General features: G+C 42.6%; 1 protein-coding gene across 5 annotated transcripts in view; it reads right to left on the bottom strand.

Moving 5' to 3' along the window:
* Nucleotides 1-17,181, bottom strand: part of TANC1 (tetratricopeptide repeat, ankyrin repeat and coiled-coil containing 1) — a 96,621-nt gene extending 79,440 nt beyond the window's left edge. For 2 of the 5 annotated variants that reach the window (XM_032189930.1, XM_032189929.1), the window contains exon 1: nt 17,066-17,112. The gene's annotated coding sequence lies outside the window, so the exon portion shown is untranslated. Of the gene's footprint in view, nt 1-10,430; nt 10,571-16,115; nt 16,350-17,065 lie in introns of those variants that run through there. The other 3 variants (XM_032189931.1, XM_032189928.1, XM_032189927.1) reach the window with 3 other exon arrangements.
* Nucleotides 17,182-18,704: the final 1,523 nt, after the last annotated feature.

The raw sequence follows: 18,704 nt of genomic DNA, 5'->3' as shown, positions 1-18,704 counted from the left end.
AAGAAGAAAGCTGGCAATTTAGCAGGTGATACTTAGCCAGTGAGAAGATCACTAAGAACAGGTCTAAAAATCAACAAGAAAAAAAATCACTCAAAGAGTGAAAACAAACAAACAAAAAAAAACACACACACACACCTCATACCAACACTGTCAATTGTATCAACGTTTTTTCCCTTATCCATCCTTTTAAAGGAAGAACAGGTTTATTACATTTAAACAAACGTTTCCCTCCACCCCCTTCTCCACCAATGCCCTCACAGAAGCCCTAAGTGACTGCATTTACTTTACACTGGGGAAAAAGGGCCCAACATCATAAAGGTCTAGATAACTAGTACCTCTAGAAATTCTTTTCAACTATGATCTGTAATTTCAGGTACATTGTTCTCCCTGCTTGTTTGGTCTTCTCCAATTCATCTGATCTCTAGAAGTGTTAGAAATACTTGTCACTATAGTAAGAAGAAAGCAGAGACCTTTGAAACCATTTTAGGAAAACCTTCACTTAAATACCACCCTTTCCACACAAATTGCCAGGAGCTTTAAAGCTTTAGTTTTTCTCCAAAATAATAAGTTATTTAACATCCTCTATCTTGAATAAAGATGTATACGTGTGTTCCTCCTATAGTATAAAAGCAAACAAAAAAACAATGAACACTTCCAGCAAATTTTCCTCCCTTGCTAATGTACTCTTAATAAAAAAAAAAAAAAAAAAAAAAAAAAAAAGTGTAAGTATGAACAAGAGAAAGGAAAAAAAGCACAGCTTAGTGTGTATTAAAAATACAAACAGCTTATTTGTGATTTTAATATTACCACTTATTTGAAGTTTTATGCAGAGCAATCGTTACTCCTAATTAAGAATAGGTACAGAAACACTAAAAAACCCTTCTCCCACCTGGAGAAACATAGACAACTAACTAGGTTTAGAAATCATTGCAACTGCACCTTGCTTATCCATATCAGACTAGCTTTAATACCTGGCTGCTTCTGGTGTTGTCTCCTAGCAAACAACATAATCGCCACATGAAAGAAATCTGCATGGATTAACTCTCTCAAGGTTTACTTCACATCATGCATCACGGCCACTGCTTCCATTGAGCTGCACAACTGCCATGGCATACAGTTGCACTAAATCCAACACGTGCAGCTGAAGAGACCTTTTCTATTAATAGACATCAGTCTTTTCATCACATTTGTATGTCTTTACTTCGACTAACGTCACATACTGTTAGCATTTAGGTAAGGGGCAAATAATTTACATCTGTCACTAGCTCATTTATCTAACAGTTGAAGTTTGTCCTCCTGCACAAAAAGACTACAGAATCTTGTAAAAGGGACTCCTGCACATGCTCGAATATGACAAAGGCTTCATTCACAACCTCCAGGCCACTTGTTACACTCCCCCCCGCTGGGTAAGCACCGTCCTATTTGTAAGTATGCCTTGTCTAACTCCTGACTATTAGATCTCACAGCCCTTTTGCCTGCTGGTTTTAAAAGTGACTCTGACTGTCAGAACCTTCCCAAGCAGGAGCTTATTAACAGAAGTCAACTAAACCTCCTGAGGAGTTCAGTGATCAGGTGAGGCTTCAGTGCATTTTTAACATGAAAACGCATGGCCCTCACTCCTTCTTGAGGATCTCTTAAATACCAGATATGGACTCATTATCCAAGGGATGCTACTAGTAATGTCACACAAGTAGGAAGATACCCCAACACTCTTTTGCTTATGCAATCAAAAATTATATTAGTTGCTTAAAAAAATGGATCTCCCACCTGAGTTCATGTTGAATGTTTTAAAACAGGTACTGCCCTCCAGCCCCAATCCCACCGTGCATCTTTGGGATACACAAGATACTTCATACAATTGCCTCATACTCAGAGCATGAAGGGAAGGGGTAGAAAGTCCTTTGATTTAAGAACTTGCATAATCATTTTTTTTCTAAATGAGGGATTCCAAAACATGATCAGGTGTATAAAATAGAAATGCTAAGTTACGTAAGGAGTAGATGGATACTGTTAACTTCATTCCTAATCTTTTACAAATTATGTACTTCACAACCTAGGCAATATACCCCTTGAAAAGCAAAAAGACAGAAAAAGTTCCTCCACCTTTTCCCTGTTTGCAATTATCTCTTAAAACTCAGAAACTTCTTCACATGACAATATTTTGCAAGTATAATTACTACTAGCAGTTACTAACATCAGCGTCAAAAAGATTCATAGCTTTTGTTGCACTTCCTTTAATGATTTGTGGCATACATGTCTCATATACCTTGCATATAGTGGGTCATTTTCAAAGATCTATCCACAAGAGTTCATCGTGTCTGAAGAGTACAAATAAACTGATCCTTCACAGTATGTAACCACCTGAGCTAGTAGTACCCACAAACTCCATATTTACCTACTTCCCAAATTCATGCTGCTCAGTCTCTCCATATTTAAATCCTGAAAAACAGTTAGCATGTATTTGCAAAGAAGTAAAGGGTGAAACATCTTAGTCATTCTACAATTTGCAAAACAGTACTTAACACCTCTCAGCACAGGATTTATTAAATGTGTACTTCAAGAAAAGATGTATTGGAAAAAGTGCGTTTAGTACAAGTATCCAAAGATTCCATCCTAAGGTTTGCAGAAAACTTAATTTAGCGACAGTGCTGTTTTGCCTTTAAATGCAGTCAGAATATCATTTGTTACACACAGAGTTTAAACATTTCCCTTTTCTGGCAAAGTCAAATTCCTTTCGCTTAACTGTGTTTTTCAGTCAGGAAGAAAACAAAAGTCACTTAAAGCAGCAAGATGTTAGTGAAGTAACAGAAATCAAGACAAGAGAGTATGTAAAAATCTTTAAAACAATTACATTACGACATCAATATTTAACATTTTTATAATAAAGTGTGTATTTGCAGATCCACAAGACCCCCAAATCACGAAGGAACAGGAACATTTGATAAAGAAAGAACAGTGGGTTTTGCTCGTCTTTTTTAAAGGCACAACTTATAATGAGCTATATTTGGGTTATTATTACTCAAATGTATGAATGAAAATGACAGACACGCTGAAGAAGTCTGTCTCTGAAAAAGCTTGTAATGTAGCGTAAAAATGTTTCTAACAGGTTGCTTTTAGCCAAAACTAAACAAACTCACTGAAGTAAACCAGGTATTATTGAATGATTTTTCTGCGAAACACTAAATCAATATGACATTTATTTTTTTTAATTTATTTTTCTAGATATTTCTCAAGCAGGAAGATACAAATACAAATACAGATACAAAGCTGACAAACTATGCTGCACTTGTTTCACTTGTTGCTCACTCAACATCCTAATTATTATTATTATCATCTATGAGATACTCTGCACCCCCCCAGTTTATCTGACACCCCTGAAAGCTGTGTCTCAATTTAGTAGGAGACTCAAAAGGACACAGAGGTTTCTGAGGTTTCCAACATCTTGCTAAATAGCAGAACTGCACCCTGAAGCACTATTAACATACAATAAAAGAGGTGAAAGATGAGGAAGCGTGAGAAAAACATCCTCACTATCATGCTAGCTATTAGAATGTGCATTTGCAGTAGATTACTTCCCACCAGTCTGGTTTTAGATTTGACTTCCCAGGTTTCATCAACATACCTACCCCATCCTGCAACCACTCACTTTTCTGCTATGCTACTATCTGACCCTACTGCAGGTTGTTTTGGCCATGGTCTCTAAGGACTGTGACCACAGGGGAAAATGTGGTCTCTTCAATTCACTGCTGTCCAAAAATTCTTGGTCAGGTGCCAGACACTGCAGAAATGACTGCTTACCAGTTTAAAAGACTCCTGTTCCCCAGCGATGTATTACTACCCTCAAGCACTGAAGAAACTGATCTTGCACTGAAGTAGATGTAAAGTACTGACAAAGAAATATATATTAACTTCCAATGTCATAAACACCAGTTTACTAACCTGAAAGATTTGGCAATGATGTAGATGAAAAAACATTGGATAGCTCATTTGCCTGTCTACTGCTGGGATAAAGAGCACCCGTTTCCAACAGAGGAGCTGTAAGATTTTAAGACTCACCAGCTGTTTCTCATATAGAAAAAAAAAAAAAAATATATATATATATATATATATATATGTATGTGGCCACATATTAGTTATAGAAAACCTATTTTTCTTTTTTTCTTCCCACTCTGTCAAGCTCCTCCAGAGAAAATACCAAGACATAACCGTCTACAATTTCCTACAGAAATTCATCTTTCTTCAGTTATGACTTAAACAAACAAACAAAAAAAACAAACCTACTTCTTCTCCCTACTGAATTTACCAAATTTAACCTCGCTATTTAAGCCTCTTTCTGAACCTCACCTCCAAGCTCTTATCATTTTCAAGGTACTGCCAGTTTCTTCAAAGGCTTTGATCAAAAGATCACTGTGCTCTCTTAGTCTCATCTCATTTAGACTAATTTCACTTTCATCAGGCTGTTTTCTCCCTTAAATTGTATCGTTCCGTTCCACAGAAGTAAATTACCCTCTATATCATCCTGCTGCCTTTTATTTCTAAATTTAATGAATTATCTTTCCTTTCCTCCAGCCTTCCAAGACAGATCAGGATACACAGATCATGCAGCAAAGTAAGTTTTTGCTTCGGGGGTAAGAAGAAGGTGGGGGCGTGTGGAGCAAGTAGAATAATGAAGGGTGGATAAGAGGAAAAAGACTCCTTGCTGCTTGCCTTCAGCAATAATACTTACTTCAATAAAAAAGTTAAAAAGATAAAATGAAAAATTTGGCCCTCCTCTAAGTGGAAAGCCACTATCTGAAGAGGTGTTCTACACAGAAATAAGGTCACAAGGTTAAAAAAAAAAAGTCTTGAGGGAACACCAGTACAAGAATCCCAGCCAGCAATCCTAGGAACAGGTGGATGTCACGAACAGCTTATGCTTGGGCAGGAATGAGCAAAGAAATAAAAATTAAATATAACCATAGATTTTTTTTTTCTTCCTATTGTCATAATAGCCACTTTCAGCCTATCTTTCTCCGTCCTACCATGTCAAACACTGAAAACATGACAAAGCCCCTGCTTTAATTACAAGAAGGTCAAAACACTAGGCAAGAAAGAATTCATCGCTTTCCATCTGGCAGAAGAGACACCCTGCACAAACTACGTCAGCAGAAAATCAGAAGCTTAAAACTAGATGAAAACTAGGTCAGAAACTGCCATTTCAGCTTCAACAGTACACAGAAAATGAAAGGAAGACAAAGGTCTTGGAAGTCACAAGTCCCTTCCAAACCAAATCATTCTATGATTCTAAAAATCACGCTGAAATCTTGACCCAACTCATCCTAGTCCAGTCTTATTTTACAGAACAGCCATATGCTTACATTATAACAGCACCTTTTCCTCCAGAAAGAACAGAAGATTAAGAGCATGGAAACAAAACATGCTTCCAGTTTCTCAACTGTCCTAGATACTGCCCTAACTTCCAAATGAACATTAACAATCTGCCTGTAAAACAACACAGCCATTCACTTCAAACAGCAAAAAGTAAATGCAATGCAGAATGTATCCATCTTAAATTATACAGGCTGCAGTTCACACAACTTGGTAGGCAAAATCACCTTCCACACTGCATCAGTTTAAACCCGCCTCCTCCACGCTGTTGCAATTCCAGACATTGTTTCATGACCCACAAAACTGAAGACAGGCTTGATCTCGCACAGCAGAGATGGGGACAGATCTGTCATGAGTATCTGCATCACTTGACTCCCACATTTTAACAGACTTTCTTCTCTGGACTATCATGCAGTTTCCAGTATATCCATTAGAACAGATGTAGGTTCCCCAACTTCTTAAAAAAATAATAAAAAAAAAAGGCTCAATAGCCTGTAAAGGTTAGCCTTCACAAGTGTATTTAACTAACTTTGTCTCTTCCTACTAAGCCACAAGTACTATTAAGGCATCACCACAGTCTAGAAAATAAGGGGGGTGGGAAGCAGTAGAAGGAAGTCTTCATCACCCAAAAATTCTCAGCCCAGTGATGTCCCATTTCACTTCTCCATGGCAATAGATTCCTACCAGCTGATTCAGAAGCACTGCCTGGTATTTGGAGTCATTACACTTTAGAAAACTCACATAGCTGTCTTCTGTAGCTGCAATTGTTTGCAGACAATATCCAACTCTCCTTTGTAGGAGGAAGAAACCAAATTTGATTTAGGTGACAGCAAAATGACGGCATGCCAGTTGAATTCTTACAAATTCAGGTACAGGACATTCCTTTAAGGCAGTCAGTGCTTCCTCATCAGCTAGTATACACAAGATCTGTCTACTATCATTACCCAGGACAGAACTGGCTTAACCGAAATTCATTTTGGTTAAAGTCATACCGTTTCTACTCAGCATCCCCAGGAAGAATGGAGAAGTTCTCCAGTCACTGGGTGAGTAGTCAAGGGCTGCATTTCCCTCATGTCTATTAAGAAGACTAAAAAGTCCACCCAACAAGGTTTAATACTAATGATTTAATTTTTCTAGGCATATTGAATATCATTAAAATCCATAAACTCAACAAATGAACTACTGCAGCTGATCAGCCCTCTGCTTGTTTACTGTGGCTTTTACGTTACAGCTTGCATATATAGTGCTTGGTTTCTCCATTTCAGCTGTTTTAAACTTCAAGGGGAGGAAACAAGTTATGCCATGTAAAGGGAATTAATATCTTCATCAGAAGGAAACACCTGGATAAACCAACAGTGAGGGAGATAAAGCTATTATGCTTCACTTCCAACTTGCTTAATAATTTCAACTTGTCAAATACTACAGATGAAAAATCCTATAGAAAAAATACCACAAACTTATCAAGTTATGTGCCTGTGTGTACTACCATGGAGTCTTTTCATATATAGGATGTGCATTTTCAACTCAGAACTTGGAAAGGAGCCACTTCTAAACAGTAACAATTGACTTTCTTTTTAGGTACAAAGCACACCAACCACCAAGATCATTTATATTAAAAATAAAAAAAAAAAAAAAAAAAAAAAGAATCACAGACCATCTTTTCCAAAATTAGACTTGGCCAAAGTAAGTAATGTGTTGAGAATTTCACTGGTAAGCTAAGGCAGTTCTCAAAACAGCACTCTAGATATCTAGACAATAGACACACAGCCCCCCCCAGAAAAGTGACTTCAAATCAATCTAACTCCACAGGTCTCTTCTGTATACAATTACAGTAACACATGTGATCCAACAAACATGCTAATTCTCATAGTCATTTCTTTTGTCCGCATATAACCAAGTAGCAAAGCAAAACAAGAACAGAGAAATAACATTAAGCACCTCCAGATTGAATGCCATGATTCTCCTGCCAGGCTACACATAAACAAGCAGCATGACGGTCTTCAGTTGCGCTTCTAGAAGTGGGATGGTTGTGTATATCTAAAATGCCACCTGCCACATCTGGTCTGACAGTGGTGCCACTGTTGATATGAAAAAAATAAATCACTGAACTCCAAAGATTTGTAATAGACTCACTGATGAACCCTTTAAAAAAGGAAGACAAATTCCCTCCAAATGCTACATGAAATCGCTTGATACCAAGCCAAAACAGGCACTGGTGAAAACTGGCAGTATGTGATTAGAGATGCATGTAGTTAGAGGAAAACATCGTAGGACATCATACGAGAATATATGTTTACTGTCTAGAAATGAAGGCTTCTTCCATCATTTCTTTTATCTATTGAAAAGCATATCCGCAGCAACAACAGGATAGGGTCCAGCCAAAACACTGCTGAACTGAGTGTACCAATACCTGCTTCTTGCCAATGGTCACCGCTCCACAGCCTTACTCCTTTCAGGGGCTTCACCATGTCAGCTGGCCAGACCACTACAGATGCTGAGAAGATCTCTCAGAAGAGGAAAAAAATGAGGTAGTTTACAAACAGCCCCCTAAGGGACTTGTGCTTTGAAAACATGACTGAAGCAAGTCTACAAGAGGAGGAGATGGCGGCACAACTCCCTTCGGTTTCTCCAAGCAGGTACATCATCGTTTCTCTTTTGTGCCAGCCGTTTAACTTTCACATACATGCTGAAAACAATGCTAAGCCTATTCCTGGATTCTCCTACTGATGCACTGTGGAAACACCACCACTCGAGTCACTGATGGCATTAATGAAGTGACATTGGCCACACCTGGTGAGGCCAGGGGCCAGGCAGCCGTCCTGCTGGTGCAGCTGCCTGCTCTGCAGGCCACACGGCCGCCGCGCACCCCTGCCTCCTTCCCGGCCCGGAGCCCCACGTAACACTGTGCATGAAGCAGGGGGCCTTGAGCTGACCTACCCCTGGCCAGCTACTGCAATAGATCTCTTTGATAAAACCAGCAATGGACAAATCTCTGTTGTCAGAGTTACAGCCAGAATACAGAAAAGGTGGCTTTCTCCTTATCAAAGCTACTTTCCAAGTTTGCAAAGAATCCAGTATGTTTGACATTTAGAAAAAAAGCCACGCTAATGTGACAGTAAGATGGTGCTGATGCAACTCAAAGCTTTTTTCTACATTTCAATTCCTTATCGTATCTAGTTCCAGATCACCTATATTCTTCATCCACACCACCAGATTATTTTCAGAATTTTTTCTCTGCTTTTTCCTGGAATTTTCATCATTTCCTTCCTTTCAAAAAGCAAAATTTGCCTCTTTTCTCCTGTTTCATTAATAATTTTCTCCTAACACTACACGTCTGTCTTTATCTTGCACATCTATGTCCCATACAGGTGCACGTTCTGATCTATTTTTTTTCCTCTCTATATCAGCTACACTCAGAAATTCTAGGACAGGATGTTTTCTGCAACCTGATTGTAAAATATCTGATCCAGGAGTTTGACTTGATGATCCTTCCAACTGATCCCTTCCAACTCAGGATATTCTATGATTCTGTGATCTTGAAATGGATGAGAATTTCAACTACTCACTTTTGCCAGAAAACAAATGCAAAGCTCCATCCAAAGTGTGCATACAAAGGACACATTATACACTTCCTGCCTCACAGGACTAAAAATAGAGATCAGCATTATCTATTAAGTAAATACTTTTGGAGGTTTTAATGTGACTTTTAAAATATATTGCTCTTGTTTCACGTAGATTTTGATGTTTTCATTAGAATATATAACTTCTAACCTCAGTTACCTGATGTAGAGTGATATCTGTGCAACAACTTGAAATACACAATGACAAAAAGTAATGACGCTCACTAAGACTTCTTTGGGTAGGGTAGAGTCACAGAGTAGCTGAGGCTGGAGGAAACCTCTGGAGGTCACCTGGTCCAGCCCACCTGCTCAAACAGGGCAAATAATACAAGGAAAACTTAGAAACTGTTCTAGAAATGAAATTCAGAAGATTATTACTTTCAGAGAATGCAACTGCCTTAAATGGATCTGTTAACAAACAGCTTAAAAAAAAAAAAAAGGCAAGACAACTAAGTGACCCTAAGTCCAGGAAATAAACGTGAATGCAAGGCTTATAAACATAGCACAATTCAACTAAAATTAAATAAAACAAAATAAATTAAAACAAAATAATAAAGAGCCTAAAGCAGTAACACAGCAGATAAATTCCCAAGTTTGCTAATTTACTTTAATATTCTCAAGCCTGCATGGAGACTAGACATTAAGTTACAGAATCCAGGAGACACATGAATCAATATATATCTTAGGCATTTATATATACCGTCTCTTCCTCCTGAGTATCTTGGTCTTCAGTATTTTTTAAGCACATTGCACTTCCTAACATACTTCAAGGAGGGTAGCGGTCTTATTTTTGTTTTATTTCAGAGAAGCAAAAAACAGTTTGTTGAAGGTCCTAACAGGTGAGTCTTTACATGATGGCCAAAGAGGGCAGCTGCACATTCCTGCTGCATTGTGCCCGTTCTGTCTGAACACTCAGTAACATGATTCAACACGCTAACTGGCAGGAAAGGTTAAAAAACCTTCTTCGTGTTTTCTGAAAGGCACTGAGGGGATGGATGAGCCACGGAGATGACATTGGAAAAAGCAGGATCCCACGGCAGGTACAGCAGGAAGGAGAACCACACCTTGGAATCACAACAAACTGCTAGGTTGGCTCAGCTATCTCCTGAAATCTCGCCCATAGGAATGTGGCAAAGCAGAAATATTACCCTCCCTGCTTCCTGTCTCAAATCCTGGGATTCTACCCTTTCTGTCTTTTATGAAATGCAAATCCTCTGTTTTGAATTAATTGGTTATGCTCTTTTATGAGTAACACTCAGACATTCCTCTATATCGCGAACTACAAGGAAACACTCAAACATCCGTGTTTTGCCAATTCCTCTTCACTTAAAGCACTTTTTATTTTAATGTATAATGCAGTAGGATTAAGAGCCCTTGTTGCAATGTTAAAATGAGTCCTGTTTGAACACTGAGGAGAAGCAGTATCTACCACAAAGGACTTACGTGCTGGATTGTAAGAAGACTGGAGGCTTTCTTGTGAGAGAGTACTCCCTTCACAGAAGCAGACTGCTGAAATCACTCACATGAGATCCATGCTTTAGATGTAATTCCTTGTCAGCAGTAAGGTCACCAGAGAGCCCAAACTAGGGACAAAAACATACGTGAAACATCCCAGAGTTTGCTCCGGCAAGAAAAATCAAAGGCTTGTCTATACAAGGTGAAAAGTGCTTCACATTCACACCCTGCCTTATTCTGCAATAACTCCCTGGTGTAGACAAGATCATACATGTTCTTACCAAAAATATGAAGTACCTGGCAAGTCCATATAGATTAAAGTTTTACAGTTGTCCCATTGCTTTCAGTAATTAAATAGACAAGCACCAGTAAGAGCCTCTAACGCCAATGTCAGAAAGCATTTCCTCCACAGGCAAGTCCCATACCCACCCTTCCCCCCAAAAATAAATCTTCACAACTAGAATTTAACTAGTGGAACAATACAAACCTGTATCCTTTAAAAATTAATTATTCGTTACTATCGTAGATCTATGTAATCTTCATAAGTTTGCCAAGAGAGTATGTACTGCTCTACCTTGGCCAGTTACTGGGATGGTTGCAAGCATTCCATTTAAGTCAAATGAACCAAGTTCACTGATTTATGAAGACAACAGATGCAACAGCAGCAGACTGAAGTTAACAAGAATGCACTTAGCCTGAAACCCTGTGGATAGAAGAGAAACTTGAAAGACAAAAATCTTTATTTGTCCTGGTAAAAACTATGACTTGAAGAAAGGAAGAGGACCGTTTAAAGCTCTCCCTCAACCAAGCAAGTCCCACCAAGGAAGAAAGCATTTGGTTTTCCTATTAGCAGACCTGGTGAAAATAGGAGGAAAATAAAAAACAAAGGAAGCATGTCATTTCTAGCAGATCGAGGGATGCTGTTAGATGTCTCAGAGACAGCCAGCAGCTCTCTGTGGAACAACGCACCTGAGCAGAACGCTTTGCCAACACCAGGAGCTCTCTCGAGAAGCCCCAGACGGGGCTGTGGTGGCAAACGCTACGGCAGAGGCTGCAAGAGCCCTGGGAGAACGTGGTAGAGGCACGGGAAGAAAAATCCCCTCTAACAAATCTTGCGGCATAATCCTCTGGTGCAGACTTCTACAGCACTTTGAACTCTACAGAACAAAATAACAATGTCACTTTTGCCCTCCTTTAACAATGTCACTTTTGCCCTCCTTTCTGCGTTGCCTTTTAGTCATAAAGTGCAGAATTATTGGTCAGGAAAAATAAAACACCACTTTATTATTTTTTTCCCCCCGAGATTTCAAAACCATGCCTGGTTTCACTGAATGAGTGTAAAGTTATTTTTAGGAAGTGTTCCATCACCCGTTGATTGACCTGCTCCAAACCTACAGAAAATACATCTGGTAATGCACCATGGTGGCACAAGCAAGCAACAGCTTAGACGCAGAAGAAGTGACAACCCTACACAAACCAGCTCTGCCTACCCAGAGCTTTAAGCATTCCCAAGAACTCTGAAATTGGGCACTAGCTTGGTAGTACATCATGACAGTAGGCAGGTACCTCATGCCAGGAGGCACAATGTTCCTACTCCATTCCATTTTTGCCAAGTATAACTTAACTGAGGATAAAGGGGAATTTTCCCCTGACGTCTTTTCATTGTTTCTTAAACTTTTCAAAGTAATTCTTTTATGCATACAAAGATTCGAGATCAGTACTTGGAAAGTGCTGAAGATTTTACTTTGTCATAGCAAAACTATGTCTACAGTTTGTGGCAGTAACATTCCTCCTTCTTGAAACTTTCAGTTTCAGGCAAATATTGTAGAAAAATCCAGAAACTCTGTCCTTACTTAAGCAAAAAAACTCCCTTTCTGACCTCAATGGGAATCCAGCCCAGTGTAAAATAGACCCTGAAGCACATTAACGATCAACTCAACTCAAAGGCATTTCTGGTGTAAACCACAAAAATAAGTCCCCTCCAGAATTCACATTAAGATTTTTTTTTTTATGTTTTGTCATTCTTGTTCAAAACCAAAAAAAAAACAAAAACAAAAAAAAAAGAAACAGCCCCCCTCCCCATAACAAACGAAAGAACCAATCCACACATTAAGCTCTCTAGCAACTTAAATTTCACTTAAGTTTCAGAAGTCACAGGTCATATTCTGCTTCTATTCATTCTTACTTTTATGTTGTTCAAACCCTAACTTGTTAAAGTTTGGGCAGAAACAGAGATTCAGAGGCAAGGACAGCTGTTAAGAAAGAAACTGATTAGTTTCATTTTAAGTGATTGAAAGAAGAAAGGTAGTCTTTACTCAAATTCTAACATTTTTCCAGATGAAACAAAGCTGGTTTTAAAAAAAAAAGTTTAATCTCATGTCTGTCTCTTCCAACAATTAAAACACCACAGCTATTTTAAGTGCAATAGCTCTGAATTTGACTCATGACTACCAGCTTTCGACAAGTCATAGATATTTAATAATTAGTACTTAAATATAATTAAGTACGCAGCAGCAAAGTTCCACCAGAAGCTAATACAACACTGAAAGAAACCAAACCATTCCACACTTCAGTGGAACAGGGTTCCCCACTGCCTAACTCCCGCCATGTAGCTGCAGAGTTCACATTTACGCACTAACGTACACATCAAAAACTTTCTTTGAGGGCGTTTCCTGTGTTGCTAACAAGTTGCAGCTTCTCTCCAGCTGGATCTAGATTTAACCAAGACTATGATCAAGTCTTAAAAAAATAAAAACTAACATCAACCCATCAACCTCCCCCCTAAAAGAAAACCACACACACAAAAAAGCAACCCCAACCCCCCCCAAAAAAAACCAACCACCCAGACCATATATGCAACCTGGATACAAGGCAGCAGCCATCCCACATATAATCTTGTTTTTAAAACTATTAATTACCAAATATATGAAATATACAGCAACCAAGCAGCAAACCCTCACCCTTTCATCCTACACATTTCTGAAACTGCACCTCATATGCTACTAGATACAGATAACACAAGTATTGACAATATTTGCTAATTCTATAAATATATGTAAAAATTAAAGACCTTAACAGAGGAAGTCGTAAGTTCAACTAGAAGCCAGGACTTCTTAACATGACCAAGAATGCTTTGCTCTCTGCATTAGAAAAACAACCACGGTGGCAGCTAGGATTACGCCAAAGAGACTGCTTAGGAATTCTTCAGATTTTGTTACAACCATGCTAATTCTTGAATATCTTAATTAAAGATTTGTCTGAACTAGACAGGGGAACACAGAGAAGGGAAGGGGAAGAAATGAAGTTAAGGGTTCAGCAATAAAGCCACTGACTTGGGTCACAAAGTCACCCACTGCTGTTGTTACACGGCGCATCCACCAGCATGGGCACTGCTCAAGCCCCCCCCCCACGTCTGTAACTGTTCCCCCTCCCACGCAGGGGGGTACGTGTTGCACGTTCACCTTGCATGCTCTTCTTTGATACTTTATTTCTTACAACACTGGAATGTGATGCATAATTACAAGAGAAAAAAAAAATTGAATTTGAGCAATACTTGGATCGCTAATCACAGGGCAAGGAAGGCATCATGGGCCTGGTCTGGAGTCTGGGGAGACTTTTTTGAAATACAGAGTAGTGTTAGAAAAGAAATCTAAAACACGAAAATCTGCCTCTACTGATAATTCACGAGTCCTAACTTTAAAGCAGAACCATGAATTTAAGGAAGCTGATAAAAAACAAACAAACAAATAAAAAAAACCCTCCCAGTCAATTCCTCTCCCAGTGATGGAGAAACACCTCTAACAGAGGCTTTGTGTTACCCAGCCTTCTGCTTCCAGACTCTCATGAATATCACTTAGGTACAGGAGTATCTCCATACATTATACAGAGAGGCTGAGCACTTAAGCCAAGATATTAAGATACTGCAAAATGCAGTATTCTGGTTCCAAAGTGCCTTTATGGCTTAAGGCTACGGCTTAGTGTGCCTCCTACCAGCGAGTGGAAGGGAGGAAACAAAAACAAACAAAAAACATGACTGAAGAAACAAGACATTAAAAAGTTGAAGTCATTACACTAATGAGAACTACACTGCATGTATTTCAAGACGCAGGCTTGACAAGGTTTACAGTTATTCAGCACCTACACAGAACAGAAGCCTGAAATAACTACAAGGCAAACTGCAGGATTAGTCTCCTTATGAAGACAAGAGGAGAACAACAACAACAGAAAGCAACGGGAAATTTTTGCTCCAGTAAGGAGATCAGAGGTGCAGTATTTTGCCGAAGCTCAACAACGGATGGCAGAAGACCTGTGTTCTGGTTCAGACTGTGCAACAGACCCTGTACTTCAACCTGTCTCCGTTCTGCACGAGCAGCGAGGTACGTTGTACTGGCCTCAGGACAGTGAATGGACAGTGGATGGCGAGGCTAAGAACAGAACGGGGAGCATCTCAAAATCTCGACAGTATATTTTATACTTGGACAAGTACCTTTAATCAGGTAAGTGTGCTGACATCCTTACAAAAATATCCTAAACACAACAAATACTAAAGAATTTAATCAGTCATGCTAAATAATGAATTTTAAAGGAGAAGGTAAAAAGAGACAGGATAGGAATTTCACACATTAATATTAGGCCGTGCACCAGATATTTTGCATTTATGAGCAAATGACCCCTTTACTTACTTCCCTTCAGGACAAGATGAGACTTTATGGTTCCACCAAAACAAACTTTTTTTAAAAGGCACTTTTAAAACTACAGCTAAATACAACACTAAAGGCACTGGGAAGATCATGCACTGTTTTTGTATTTGCTCTTTTTTTCCCCACTCCATGTGTTAAACTATACCCTACATATTATTTAAAAGCCAGTTTTATAACAGCACTGCCTCTACAAACATTTTTGAAAAATAAGGCCATGTGCATTTCTAAGGCCATATGTTTTTTTCTTTTTCTGTTGCCACAGCTTTGTGGTAAACAAACTCTCCAGGGCCTGAGTATAGTTTAGGGTGCTGGGAGCAGCCAAAAGACATGAACTGACCCATCCTTTTCAAACCATAGTCATACATGCAATCCAAAGCTGACCTTCCTCTGTCTTTCTACAAAGCACGAAGATCTAGCTTCTGATAGAGCTTGAAATACTAATATTTAGTGAAAAGAGCATCTCTACAGACAAATCTTAAGGTTAAAGCCATGATTATAAATCTCAATTTGCAGATGTGTTTATGGGTGTCATTACAAACACCCAACAGATCGGGCCGATGTTCCTAGACACAAGAAAGTTTGAAGGCTTGTCGATTAATCTTTCATCTTCAAAGAAAGACTTAATCCTGATGACAGCACAAAGTTCAGCTAAAGAAGAACAGAATAATTCTGCTAAGACTGCTTAGCTGTCTTCCAAAGTGTATGCTCAGATCACAAAGTTGCTATGGCATCAACTTCAGGACTGTGGTTAGACACACAAAACGTCTTTTTCCTACAGACTGTTATGGGAAGCTGCGCGACTTTGGCAATGAGCCAAATATGTTTCGGCTCTGCAGCCGACACCATTTATCACCATTCCGATGGCTAGCTAAGCCCAGAAACCGAGACGAGTAGCACCTTAGCGCGCCCACATAAACGAAGCTCTAAACACACTGCACTAGCAATTACAAACAGAAACTGTATTCACGCTTACCTCGATTACTAGCATTATTTAATGTCACGATACTACTTTCCCATCACTTAAGCGTTGGCTCAGAGCAAACAGGAGAAGGCCGATTTCTGGCAGCTGCATATCAAACAGCCGCGGGAGGAAGTTCTGCAGGATGCAAGATACCACACTGATTTCCCATCCCTGTTTCCTGGTGCTTTTTAATTTCACGGCCACCGAGGTACTTTTTTAAGCCACCGCTGTCCGAAACACGAGCTCACGCTGCGTTCTGACACGCCACGAGCACGGACCGAGCAACCCTGCGAAACCCCGGGGCAGCGCGGCTGTGCGAGCGCTCAGCGCAGCCCGCCGGGCCGAGGGCAGGCGCGGCGCCGGGGCCGGGGCCGGGGCCGGGGCCCGGGCAGCACCGGGCCGGGCAGAGCCGGGCAGAGCCCTTGGCCGCGGGGCCCGGCCCAGCCGCGCGGCGTCCGCGCCTCCCGGGCGGGCACGGGCGGGGCCCCCGGTACCGCTCCGCGGCGCCACACGGCCCGGCCCGGCCCGGCCCGGCGCTGCCGTCCGCGGGGCAGCCCGGCTGTCAGGCGCGGCCGCGCCCGCGTCCTTCTCTCGCCCGGGCGCCCCTCAGGGCTCGGCGCGGGCAGCAGCGCACGGCAGGCGCGCTCCCGGGGACCGGGCTCCTGCTCCCCCCGCCGGCCGGCACGCAGGCCGGGCTGCCGGGCTGCTCCCCGGGCCTCGCCCCGCTCCGGGCCCGCCGCGCCTCTCCCTTCCCTGCCCCCACCCGCGCGGCCCCGGCCCCGGCCCCGGCCCCGGCCCCGCCGCCCGCCTCGGCCCGGCCCCGCCGCGCTCCGCGGCCACAAAGTTTGACTCGCGCGGCCGCCGCCGAGCGCCGCTGGAGGGAGCGGGCGAAGGGCGCTGCCCAAACCCGGCGGCGTGGGGCGGGGGCGCGGGGGGCAGGGGCAGGGGCGCCGAGCGCTCACCTCCGCCGCGCGGGCCCCGCTCGCCTCCCCGACGGCTCCCGCGGCGCGGCCCCCGCCGGGCTCCTCCGCGGCCAGGCAGGCGCGGCGCCGGGATGAGCTCACCGCCGGCGGACGGCCGCAGTCCCCGCCTCTGCACGGGACCGGCTCCGCGGGGCGGGGAGCGCCCGGGGCGGGGCGGCGGGATCGGCTCGGCCGGGATCGGCTCGGCCCTCGGCCCGCTCGGCGCAGCCCCCGCGGGACGGGCGGGCGCGGCCCGCAGCAGAGCTCAGCGGGGCGGGTGCCGGCGGCGCCAGGCCTGGGCCGGCCCCGAGCGCGCAGGCCCCACGGCCCCGCGGCCCCGCGGCCCACCCCACGGCAGCGCCCCCCGGCGGGCAGGGCACTGGCGGCGGCCGCCAGCCCCGACGGCCCCAGCGCCGGGCGCGACGGCTCCGGGCGGCGGGGTGCCGGGAGCTCGGCTCAGGCGGACGGTGCCGGTGCGCGGCCTTTTGAGCGCGCTCCGTTCCGTCTGTGCCTCATCTTTCCCTTGCAGGGTGCCCGGACGGCAGCGACCTCGGCTAGGCTAAGGGTGCTGAAAACTTGCGGATGCGGCTCGGGTCTGCGGGGCTTCTGCTCCGAATACGCGAAGCACCCCGGAGCGACCGTCCCCGGAGGCTGCCTTGTGCCGCCCGGGGAACGTGCAGGTGCTGGGTACCTCCTGAGTACTGCGACACGGCCTGGATAAAAAGCGCTGAAACAACACTGAAAATGATTGCAGACAAGATCTGCAAAGGACAAAAAGATCGGTGGAATGTAAATGATACTGACAAAATTTCTCAGAGGCATCCAAATTAGGATGAATAGGAAGAACTTCTTTACCGAAAGGGTTGTTAGGCATTGGAACAGGCTGCCCAGGGAAGTGGTGGAGTCACCATCCCTGGAAGTCTTCAAAAGACGTTTAGATGTAGAGCTTAGGGATATGGTTTAGTGGGGACTGTTAGCGTTAGGTCAGAGGTTGGACTCGATGATCTTGAGGCCTCTTCCAACCTAGAAATTCTGTGATTCTGTGAAATTAGTTGTTAAACTGGGGCATGGGAGGCATTTGAGACAGGCAGACTCATTTGGGAACAAGGACCGCATTTGGGAACAAGGACCGAGGTCCGTGACTGCAGTGCCGAAGGCGAGATGCTCTGGCTTGGAAAGCTGCACCTGTAAAAGGATTTGGGGCTATAATGGTGATGCAACTCTACAAGAATGGTGCTGTAGCAAAAAAAGTTCATGCATTCTTTGCACATATAAACAAGGGATTAGTGAGCATATGCAGAGGCGATACCACTTCTGAATACACCCTTGGTAAAACAAGCACTGAGACATGCTTTCTGGTTTCTGTGTCGCATTTCTCAAGATACTGAAAAATTGGGGTGCAGAAGAGAACTGAATAAATGAAGGCTGAAGATGATGCAGTTGCAGTCCTAAAGCATTCAGTTCTTCAACGATATAACTGGGGAAATGTGATTATGATATATAACTACTGTAATGGAAGAAAGCTTGACATTAAAAGCTTTTTAAACTTTAACAGACCTTAACTCGAGCATTTTCTGGCTTCTGAGATTTGAGTTTGCAATCTGAGCACTTGTTTTCTGTTTTTGTTTGTTTTGTTTTG

This window comes from Aythya fuligula, chromosome 6, assembly GCF_009819795.1.
Source record: "Aythya fuligula isolate bAytFul2 chromosome 6, bAytFul2.pri, whole genome shotgun sequence".
Lineage (NCBI taxonomy): Eukaryota > Metazoa > Chordata > Aves > Anseriformes > Anatidae > Aythya > Aythya fuligula.
This window is presented reverse-complemented; position numbering and strand designations above follow the sequence as displayed.